The following is a 12,579-nucleotide window of genomic DNA, read 5'->3' as shown; positions in this document are numbered from 1 at the left end:
TATGTCTGCAACAGCCCTTAAAAACATACAACATATATTGATCAGCCACAACATTACAAGCACGTGCTTGATGTTGCACATTCCCCTTCCTGGTGAAAAAACTGCTTTAACCTCTTGAGAGATTGAGTCCATTGAAAGACTGTATCTCTAAAGATGTTTTCTGGTATCAGGAACCAGGACGTCAGAGGAGCCACCATGGACGGGAATAGATTTTCAAGCACATAGCACATGTTCCTCGAACCATCTCTGAACAACCCTATTGGTGTGACAGGGAGCATTATGCTGTTGAAAGGGAATACAGCTGCCTTGCAGGAGTGTTCGTGGTCTGCAACAATGTTTAGGTAGGTGGTATGTGTCAACATAACATCAACATGATGAGACAAGATGAAACCAGAAGAACATTTTCCACGTGTCTTTTCTTGGACCGCTTTTGGTGGGTACCAACCACCGGTATACCAGGAAGACCCCACAAACCTGCTGTTTAGCTCTAACCTCGTCATCGAGCCATCACAATTTGTCCCTTATCAAAGTTAATCAGACACCAATGCAACACATCAACTTCAAGAGCTGCCTGTTAATTTGTTGTCTACTCAATTTAACTCTTTGACAGGTTCCATTGTAACTAAATACTTGATCTTATTCACTTTACCTTGCAGTGGTTTTAATATTGTGGCTAATTAGTGTTTATGCTCCAGTCAGAGTGTCATCAAGTTGTCATCACTATTCTAGTTCTATAAAATTTCTTTCTGTCTCTATTTCGAGAGCTCGTTAAAGACCGTTAAAACATGAGTATCATGAAAATAAGCTCCAGTACAAGAGGTTGAAGCTAATTGTGGGTTCAGGTCAGGTAAAGCAATTTTAACCCATTCAGAGAGGAACTGCCAGTACAGGTTTGATAACGCACAACACTTCTGAAGAGAGAAAAAAATGGAATTAACCTCTGGAGAGAATTTTTTTTTAATCCCTCTTCATTTCAGCTGAGCTGTAACGTAACATTATAATAAGATATTCTCCAAGTGTATATGAATTAATTATTATTGTGATTATCATTCTCGGTATCAGTGGATTTAGCGCGGCAGGTTCCAGTGGACCATGCCTAATGCTGCTTCAGTGGTATTTTCAGTCTGGTACAGTTCTAAGAGAAACTATGAATAATGATTGGATTTTAACATGAATATATAAATGATCAGCAAATGGATGCTTTGTTATTGACCATTAAAGACAGCAATTGAACCCTGCTCTGTGCTTTTTATTTTTTAATTTTATTAAACCGTTAATGGAGAACTATTGATTGCTTTCAATCTAGCGACGCCAGACTAACAGTCTGTGTCTGTAAAGGTCACCAAATGAATCAATTGATCGGTGCTCATTATCAATAGAGACAGAGAGAAATGCCAACCAGAGACAGCCGGCCCGAGTGACGGACTTACTGTATAAACAGGAAGACATACAGACAGCAGAAATATGTGCCTGGACAAACTATATTGAGGTCATGGCAACAAAATGGAGGCGAGTCAGGCATACCATCTCATATAGGAGAGCAGAGATAGAGGGAGAGAGCAGGGGAAGGCACAGACAGGCAGATAGCAGACAGTCAGTGGGGAAATTACTGAGGGGTGCAGAGAGAGAGATGGCGGCCGACACTGAGAGAACGGTAAAATGTCAACTCAACACACACATTATGAAACACAGATAGAGGAAAGGAGGAGGGACAGGAAGAGACAGGAAGGTGGGGAATGAGAAAGTGTAGAGTATCTGTGTTTGTATCCGAGTGTCTGAGGGTACATATGCAAATGTTACCGAGTATATAGGCTGATTTTGCTGTGCATATAGGTGAAAAGCAGACACAGCAGAGCAGTGACAAGGCACTGAGTCAAGGAAAAGTCACCAAGTGGGTTAAAGCTGTAATATGACTGTGAAAAAAAAATGACTCATATTCACATAAGAGTCAAACAAAAACAACCAATTTGTAGCTATTTTTTGCACATAATTAAGTTTGAGATTTGAAAGGAACATCGTTTTGCTTAGATAATAAAACAAGCGACTTTCACTTGGTCACACTGGTGTGAGTACATGATGATCATTACATGAGGTGCAAAACAATCCATTTAGCTGTTAACTACGTTCCGATCATGAAGCGGTCTATAGCTGGTTACTTAATTTTTCTAAAAAGACAAAATGAGGATGAGAGCATAGTTTTCGATTCAGACACTCCTGACGTCGATAGTGCAGGTGCAGGTAGGGAGATACCGACTGAGCCAGCGAAGAAGAAAAAGTACTACATTCAATCACAATGGCTAATGGTACCGGGGGCAGCAAAATTAAAGGAATATTAATAACAATCAGAACGGGCTTTCACAATTAAATCAACATGATCGACTGCATTACTGACTGTTCGACACATAGAAACTCCACTCAGACAAATGGTTTCATCTTACCACAGTAAATGTGACATTAGAACAACTTATTTCACTCATTTAAGAGTCATTTTATGTCTCACAGCTGCATGTGTTGCAGCAACTAAGTTGGGAGACGAGAGGCTTCTCTGTGCACAGTCGCATGGCTTTGAGGCATTTAAGGTAGCATCTGCAAATACGAACAAGTGAGGAGTTAAGCCAGGAGTGTCAAACTCATTTTAGTTCAGGGCCAATTTGATCTCAAGTGGGCCGAACCAGTACAATATTAGCATAGTAACCTATAAATAATGACAACTCCAAATTTCCCTCTTTGCTTTACTGCAAAAACATACATTCTGAAAATGTTCACACTTGATGAAATATCTTTTTACAAAACATGATGAATAGCCTGAAATTTCTTAAGAACGGTAAAGGCAATTTCAACAATATTATACCTCATTTTATCATTTACAGCGGTCCCTCACCATACTCACTTTTCACTTTTCGTGGTCTCACTGTATCGCAGATTTTTAAATTGCATTTAGTATCGCAGATTTTTTGCTATATCGCGGGATTTTGCGGTATATAGAGGTTTTTATATACAGAGTCAGCCAAAACGATGTATACACACATCAGGAAAAGAAAAATTTGCATAAATATTTAATTTGTATAAGTACTTCTATGCATATGGACACCTCATTTGAAGTTTGATCAAATTACGATAACACTGTTTACTGTTGTATGATGTTTTCCCAACAGATGGCGCTACCCTCATGAATGTAGCATCAACAAGTGACGTCTACAACACAACATAAATGTCTGGAAGCCAATGGCCACCACTTTGAGCACCTCTTGTAATTGTAGAGGCCAAAGGTAACTTGTATTAATCTCGTGATGTCTGAATAGATTTGGTAGTGAAATATTTGTACAAGTTTTTCTTTTCCTGATGTGTGTATACATTATTTTGGCTGCCTATATTTATTATTGTGTCGAACTGTGTTGAAGAATGACGCTGGAGGAAGAAGAATTGCCTTTTATGCATTATATTTAGTTGGGTGTTCTATTTTAGCTTCATAATATTTTGAGTACAAGATGAGCACTTCACATATTAGTGACATTTGTGCATGCTTGTTTAGCAGAGTATTTGTTTTCCTACTTGTCTTATTAAGAGACAATTACAAAGTGTGTATTTTTGATGTTTTAATGCCCTTCACGCACTTCATTGCTGTTGTTCAACTCTGATAATGGTGTTTACTTGCAGTGCTGTAGCTCTTTTCTTCAATATTATCATAGCTCATTTGATATGCCAGCTGTAAGCACTGTTGATGCCCCGTTAAAAAAAAAAAGGCCAAACCTGAAATAAATGTCCACATTAAAAATTTGTATTTTTAAAAATAGTAATATGTTCTTTTGCGATGTCAGAACAGAAAATTACACTGTTCCACTGTATTTAAATCAGCAATTTATAATTTTTAAAATCATTTTACAGAAACATTTGCTGTTATTTTCACAGTTTTTCAACTTTACAGTATTCCATTGTTCAAAAACTGTTCAAATCTGGCACCCTTGTCGCCATATTTGAACAGTTGTGTTTTTTTAACAGATTTTTAAATTGGTTTACACTGGTTACACTCATTATTATTGCACCACCAAGAGGTGCGCTGACAACCTTTGCACCTAAATGAAGAAGTTAGACACTAGTGCAAAAAATGTAAAAAGTTTGGTTAGATTTGTGCCTTTAAGAAAACAGGAATAAAAATACACATATTGAAAGGAGAGAAACTTCACCCTGAGGTGCTAACATCCTGACAGATCTGACATTGGCTGGATGTAATAACCTACGACAATTAGGGCACGTCTATGTATATGTATGGGGGCGGTGTAGATGATGCTCCATATGGGCCACATGTCATCATTAAATATTCATGCATTGGATTTGTCTTATTAACTACTGAACAGATCTGCATAAACACGCATGTGTGCACTTACACAGCCATGACAAGACAGAAGCTATATATTTAAGTTATCGAGGGCTGCCTAATATGAAGCAGCGGTTTAAACGTATAGTACACAGATGCTGCACATATACACACACGCTAACTCAGTGACAAACACACACGCTGTAATGGCATCTCCAGGCGCTGCAAATGACAACGTCAAGAGCGCCCAATTACCACGGCGACTGATCTGACTACCATTTTGCCTGCCTCTGTCAAATGCGCTCTGTCACAGTCACCTCCCCCAGCTTCAAACACACACACACACAAATGCACATACACCCAGAGAAGCAGAATGCATAATAAAAATTCACCCAAATGCAGCACATGTCTCTTTTTTTCTCCCCTCTTCTCCTTGCAGACACGCCTACACATACATGTAAACCCTTGCACACACACACACACACACACACACACACACACACACAAACAGAGGAAACCCTTCTCCCTCTTTCCGCCCATCACAGCAGCCTTGGCATGGCATAGAGAGAGGCAGGAGGCCACATTTAGAAAACAGAAGGGGGCTGTTGCTCTGCCTCGATGGAGAGCTCACACCAGGAGACGCCTGCAGCTTCAGTGCAAAAGCCAGGATGAAAGAGGAGCAGAAACTCTCCCACACTCTTCACCACACATTAGCCAGAATTTCCCTTCTCTCCTCGTCTTCTTCTCTTTCCCATATCGTGGTGCGCTGCTTAGGGGGATTATGTTGTAAACAGAGCTGAGGAGCGCAGCGCTACATATGAAGGAACAACAATTTGGCGAGTAGCTCCTGTCCTGAGTAGATTGCGGAGACATTATATTTTTGTTCTGTTTTTTCAACATTTTCTGCATCTTTGACTCTGAGATACACAGCGGTCTGCTGTTTTGGCATTAGATTTCCTACTTGCCAGTTACACGGTGTAGGCAGAAGGCTACCGCCGTGTCTTTTCCTTTGGGTTTTTGTTCTTGAAACCTGAGTCATGTAGGAGACATTCTTTCCTTGTGTTCTCTTCAGTCACGGCATTTGTCACCACTTATGCCTACCTCCCAGCTTTTCTTGTTGATCCCAAACCAGCTACTCCTACATTACTTCATCCTACTTAGTGAGGCCTTAAGCGAGTATAGGTTGAACTAACGAAAGATACTTATTCGTAATACTCAGTGGTGCAAGAAGTATTCAGATACTGAACTTTAAGACCTTCTCTCGTGAAAAATCAGGTTTTGCACCTTGTTAATATGTTCGTAAGGTGTTTTTTTTTTTTTATGTGGGTCAATATATAGTTGCGGGACTGTTTGTATCATAGTTGACATTTTTGCTGTTTTCAGGTCTAAAATCAACATGGCCACCTATAACCAAACACCACATGGCATTTTTACAGAAAGATTCTTCTAAATATTATGTATACAATTGAGTAAAATTGAAAGTTATTTATAAAGATATTGTAGTAAACTGTTGACGTGATAAATCCACACTTGACTCACACACTACTTTACATTAAATAACTAAGGAAGTCTTGGAGTCTTGCCAGTCTTTTCTTCGGGAGGAAATGACATCATGTGGAGCAGGTCATGTGATCTGGATTTAACACACTTCCTGGAGAGGTGTTTTTGTAATGAGTAACTTAGTTGACACAGATACAATTTGTTATTTTCCATATAAAATTGGATATCTTGCCAAAAAAGAAATATCTGTCATGATTATCTCAACTTAATAAAAAGAACACAATCAAAACTATTTTATAATAAGCTCATTTTATTTTGTTTAGCTAATTAGAAGGTGGTTGTTATTAAATTGGGACGGTTATTTAGTTGCTATTTTAGTGATATCCAGTCATTTTTTATAAATAAGTGATTTTTTCCATGGTAAATAACTGCAGAATTTGTAAAGACATGATCATAATGAACAGAAAAAAAGTAGTTTTTTTACTTTTAATAAAAATGTATGCAAGATACATTTCATGGACTTCATAAGTCCCTCACCTTTATGTTGACACATATGGTGGAAGACCCATCAGTCTGAAACACATAGTCAGACTGTCAGAATCTCATATACAACAACCTACATTCTACCTATGAATTTTCTTCTTCAAAATTGGTTTCCAGTGAAGGAATTACTGCAATGTTTCAACTTGTCATTGTGTACCACAGAGTAGTTTTACAGTGTTGGTACAGTGGGGGATCTGCAAGATCTAGAGGAAGCAACAGTGAAGAGTCACACCCAAGTTATTACTTTGATAGAAAAAGGTCTAATATACAACTTAAAAATAGAGAGATTAGGGGGGTTTAATCAACGACTGGAGAAAGTCCTGCATGAAAAGCTGAGAAAAAGTTCAGGAAGCAAAAGTTCAGCAGCAAAATGTAGCTTAAGTAGTAAAGTAAAAGTTCTGACTTGGTCCCTCTGACTGATCTATTTGTGTATATGCTGCTGCACATTTGAACTACTTTTTCCCAGTTTTATACACAAGGATAACAGATAAATCTGAGTTGTCACTAATGATTAATGAGAAAAGGAAAGAAGAAAAAAGTTAGATACACAAATCTGTTTGCAGTTGTTGGACTTTTTCTCTAATCACTGATTTTTGGCAGAGATATTAGATCATTCAAACACTAATTAATCTAAAACCAAGTAAAATGTTGAGAGGAAAAGAATCACTATTTGGTGGAGGTGTTAACAGCTAATCTCAAATGTTGACCTGACAACACACTGCTCTTTGGTGTAACTTTTAACGGTATAAAGTTGATTTTATCTGCTGTGTGAAATCTTCATATAAAAAATAACTAAAGGCATAAGCTATCTAAAATATAGCATACCTCAAACCTGACCTGAAGCCCAGTGTTTTAGTAAATGCTTTCAGTTACTCCCCCCCACTGCTTATACTGTTTTTTAAAGGTCATTACTTCAAGGCTGATCTGAGGCAGAGTTTGCCGCCTCCACCGCCATACAATCGAGGTGAATGGAATTTTGTTTGTACTAAACTATCAGCTGTTTTCTTTGGCAGTTTGTAAAGTAAAGCGCCCACAGTGAGGTCACAGAGAGAAACTGGAACAACGCTGACTATTGAAGTGGTGTTTTGAGCGGAATTTTTCAGTGTTGTAAGGACCATAAACAACAATTCATTCATCTACATTGTTCTGGCATCAAGAGAGAAGTCACAGAGAGGGGCGTCTAAAAATGTGGATAAAGAATTTACATGGCTATAAACCACTGGAGGTAACTGAGAAAATGTGGGGGTTTTTTGTAATTTGGTTGAACTGACACTTTAATTACACCTCTGCCTGTATGCCTTAATTAGCAAATTGCAGATAATTCTAACTTGATATAGCAATTATCATAAAAAATAACAGGATGGGGTAGAACTCCGTGCCAGTTTCCAGGCAAATATCAACATTCCCCACAATATACTGTGCTTTCTCATATTCAAAATAAAGGCTTTTCCAGGTTATTGTGAGAGGGATTTGATGTTTACGTGAGCCAACTCCCAAAGTTTGACTCAACTTGGATTTCTTGAATGTTAATAAGATGCTGGTGTGTGTGTAAACTCTGAGAGCATTGTTATGGACCCGGGTTCAGGAGAAAAATATGAACATATGGAGAGAGGAAAATGTGCCAGAGGCTGGAGAATAAAGTGGACTTAATAATGGCCAGAGGTGTCATTTGAGACACACAAAGCCCTCCAACCCCACCTCCACCCCTGCACACACACAAGCACAAACAAATGTGTAAGCTCATTGACGCACAAACATTTAGGCTGGCCTCATTTCAGCTGCTCGCCTCTTTCTCTTTTCCCTTCCGACTCTCTCCCACACACACACACACAAACCACACATCCCTCTTCTCTGGCCAGGCAGTCGAAGCCGGGTCAGAGTTCAACTCAGTAATGGAGTCTCTCCCACCTGGCAGTGTCAGGTAATACACAGAGGGGGAGGTGTGTGATTGCATGTGTGCGTGTGTGTGTCTGTGTGGGGTGGCTGAAATGGGGCTGAGCTGAATGACCCAAATTGTGGCGGCAACCTTGAAGAGCTCAGGTGGTACACGATGAAAAATAAAAAGCAGGAGAGAAAGGGAGCAGGACAGAGAGAGAGAGAGAAAGCGAGGCTGGGGGAGATAGGGTGAGGAGGAGGGAGGCAGACAAGGAGCACTGTGGTAATACGTGTCCTTAAACTGATTTCAGTTGTTTTGAGAACAAGGTGTGGTCCTCTCATCTCTGCATGGCACTGCTGCTGATTGAAGCCTGCTAGAGGTCTGCATCAGAGTGTGTGTGTGTGTGTGTGTGTGTGTGTGTGTGTGTGTGTGTGTGTGTGTGTGTGTGTGTGTGTGTGTGTGTGTGTGTGTGTCTGAGTGCTTGTGAGAAACACACACAGAAAAAGTAAGAATGTGTGTGACAGTCTTTGGTGTGTGCACAAATGCATACATTATGTGCATTACACTTGATTCCTTACCTAGATGCAATCACAATTTTTGACACGCTGTGTGTATTCTGCTCTACTTGTGTGTGTGTGTGTGTGTGTGTGCGTCTGCAGAAAGTCGTGATAGGCTGAGCAGCTGGCTGTTTCTTAGCGTCTCTGATTAGTAATCAGTCAGCATTGTGCCTGAATGCAGATTGTTAACAGGGCTGATGGACCTCATCAGAGCCCCAATCTAACCCTTATTTGGCCTCATACATTTCTGTCTGAGTATATTTAAATAGATTGTAACAGGAGGTCATATGATTGGACGCCACATTCACCTGCACGTCCCTGGTTATAGATCAAGGCATCCACGCTGACACCTTCAGCTCACATTTCAATGAATGATTGTGTAACGGTTAAATGAAATCACTGATAATTGACAATTTTAAATGATTTTGACCAAGTCTTGCTGGGGAAGTTCCACAATCTGCATTTGTGTTTTCACAATGCCAAAATTAGGACTTTGACACAATACCTGCCTAAATATATCAATACAATAAAGCCTAGAACATCAGGAAAACTATGCAGCAATAGATGATGGACTATGGAAAGTGTATTGTTTAAATAGGCAATGCCAAAGCAAGACAGCAGTGGATGTGAAAAGAAGCCATAAAACAATGAGAGGGATTTATAAAAGGCTGCTGCTTATGAAAGGAAGAATCCTTGCAGGGATGAGTGCAGCAGTACTTAGTAGTGCATGTTTTAATTACCTATTTTCTGCAGGAATTCAGCTGATCATCTATAGCTGGTGTTGGAGATTTATCTACTTGTGAACACCAGATTTTTAGTAGCATGCAGTAATGTGAGTTAACATTACCAATATGAAGGCTGCGTTCGCATATACAGGGGGTCCTCGGTTTACGACGTCATCGACCTACGGCAGTTACATCAGAGCTGGTTACGTGGAACTAGTTGGCGAGCGGAGCGGACAAATACGTCGTCAGACAGCGGCTTTGTTTACATTCTCCGGTTGTACCCCACCTTCGATTGTGCTGCATTCACTAACTTTTTGCCCTTCATTATGGCTCTCAAGCCTAAGTCGGACTCTTCTAATGGCAATACTTCGAAGAAATGGAAAGCCATCTCCATGGAAGCGAAATTAGATCTAATAAAACTCTCGGAACAGGGTGAAACACCGCCGAACATCGGTCAAGTTGTAAAAACAGTGCAACATATTGTAGTGACCCTCTGTGATGAATGAACAGCAAAATAACTACAAAAACCCTAAAACTTAGCTCCAGAATTAGCCGCCATTACCAGCTCTCTCTCGCTCAACACACACACCGGCACAGAGCAACACACACACACTACTGCTGATTCTGAGCCAATCAGAGGTGAGCTAACTAAACATGGCACATTCACTGACATTAGGTAAATCTGGAACTGAACAATAAACATTGAAACCTCAACATCAACAACAATATCAGTCCTTGACAATATTCTGTTATCTTCTTGTGAAACGATTCATACATGCATGGAAGTCGTTGGTATTCATGACTTTTCTGAAGAACTGATCGATATCATGATGCACATAACGACTTTCTTTACATTTTTGCCGGACTTGTGTCGAAAATCGACTTGCATAGATCTATAGGAACGGAACTCCGACTTAAGTCGAGGACCCCCTGTAAAGATGCTTGCCACATTTTTCAGTTAGCTAAAAAGCCAATTTAAACTCATTGCCAAAAGCTCACTTGTCACAAAATAAATCGCACTTCTTTGACTTGTATATCAGGGAATTGTGTAATCATGCTATGTATCACATTCGCTAACCAGTCCCTCTTTAAATTCTTTGAAAAAGTCGGCTCATCTGTTGGCGGGAAGCTTTGCCGTGTTGGTCTCTTCGGTCTGTGTAGGTAAAACATCTTTTACAACAGGCTTTGTGGTGTCTGTGGGCTCGCCCCGACCGTCGGCTGTACGCCAAATAATGCCATATTTTGCAGCGAGCACGTTGCCGACCGTGCTGCTCCTCTTCGCCTCGTCACCTCCTCGTCACAGTGAAAGCTGTAGCGTGCTCACGAGAGAGGAAAGAAGCGGCTGGTACGCCCACTAGGCCTGCAGAGAGTGGAAGCCGAGCGCTGCAAACACACACTGCCCCGCTGTCGAGGCAACTCACTGGAAATATGGCTTCTATTAAAACACTGACGTTCTCTAATTCCCAATACTAATGGTGAATACTGTCGTTTTGATGTACATACAGTGTGCAATTGTGACTTATTTGATGTGCCTGTACATTACAAAGTTGTCAACACTGTCACAAATGTGTAAATCCAATTATATGCCATATTGTATGTATATTAAGAGATGTTCCATAACTATGCACCTATCTACCTCAGTATTAACATGTACACTTAATATAACCCCTCTGTGTCAACGTCAAAGGGCAGAACAGATGCATTGGTTTATATTAGATTCTACAGTAGTGCCCATATGTTTGCCTGATGTTGTGATTCTCTTTTTCTATATTGTATTGTATTTCTATATTGTATAACTGTATTATTATGATTTCTATATCTACTGTACAGATCATCTACTGCATGGTCATCCTGGAAGAAAAATTCTAGTCGCCTGTATAAAAATAAAATTGACCTGACCTGTACTGAGGTGCTAACAATGTATTGCAGCTGACAATTATTACACTGAGTTCACCCAGTGACATGAGTGGCGCTGAGGTGAGAATATAGTTTGCAGTCACTAGATATTATTGATTACTTGCTATCTCATAAACATAACAATTCCATATAGGTCCTCAACTAATGATTATTTTCATTGTTGCATAATCTGTTGATGATTTTCTTGATTAATTGATTAGTTGCTTGGTCTAAAAAATGTCAGATAATAGTGAAAAGTGTTGATCAGCATTTCCCAAAGCCCAAGATGACATCCTCAAATGTCTTGTTTTGTTCCCAGTTGCCAAAGAAGAAAAGAAACCAGAAAATATTCAAATTGAAGAAGCTGGAATCAGAGTCTTTAGACTTTTTTCCTCCAAGAATTACTCAAATTGATTATAAAAATAGTTAATTTAATAGTTGACAACTAACCAATTAATTGCTGCAGCTCTATTTCCAGTTTTTGTCTGTGTCCTTAAGAATATTTTATTTAAACCAACAATGCTGTACTACTGATAGAATATTCTCCCTAAAAAAAGCACAGATTTTAATTAAGTGAAGCAGCTGTCTGCATCTTACATATTACACTTTAACTCAACACGGATCTGCTTTAGATGAACGTACAAAACAGAGAACAAAGATGCAATGAAATTCAAAGTTTATGGCTCGCTGCTGCCAGAAATAGTCTGTTTCAATTTAGCTTGTGATGAAGTTTTTCAAACATTTCTCCTGCGTATTTGTTTTGAATACGTTTTGGTCCATTATTTCGACATTTTTCACTGTTGAAAAACATATGGCCGTATTGATGAATAGGACCTATTGTTGGAGGTATTATTTGTCATTCTGACTCGCTCAGAGTGACGGATGTGTGTGTGCGTGTGAATGTGATTTATGGCGCTGGGACTAGTATATGGTTGTGTGAGTGACTGTGTGCGAGGAAAGGAAAACTCTATTAAGATGACCTTGAGAGGAACTCCTCGAACTGCCTCTACATAAACTAACAATGAAAACTGAAAGTGACGAGCTGACAGAGTGTGTTTGTGTGTATTTGCCGGTGTGTAATGTCTGGCACGGTGTAATGTGAGGAGATCTTGTACTGCAAGTATGGTGATACCTCAGATTCCTGGAGTGATATGAAAACCTGCAATA

General features: G+C 39.6%; 1 protein-coding gene across 1 annotated transcript in view; it reads right to left on the bottom strand.

Moving 5' to 3' along the window:
- The window catches only part of serpinh2 (serine (or cysteine) peptidase inhibitor, clade H, member 2), a 148,277-nt gene that overhangs the window by 96,030 nt on the left and 39,668 nt on the right, over positions 1 to 12,579 (bottom strand). The gene's annotated exons all lie outside the window — the stretch shown is intronic.

The sequence above is a fragment of the Amphiprion ocellaris genome, chromosome 23 (assembly GCF_022539595.1).
Source record: "Amphiprion ocellaris isolate individual 3 ecotype Okinawa chromosome 23, ASM2253959v1, whole genome shotgun sequence".
NCBI lineage: Eukaryota > Metazoa > Chordata > Actinopteri > Pomacentridae > Amphiprion > Amphiprion ocellaris.
The sequence above is the reverse complement of the archived record's forward strand: the minus strand, read 5'-3'. Positions and strand labels throughout refer to the sequence as shown.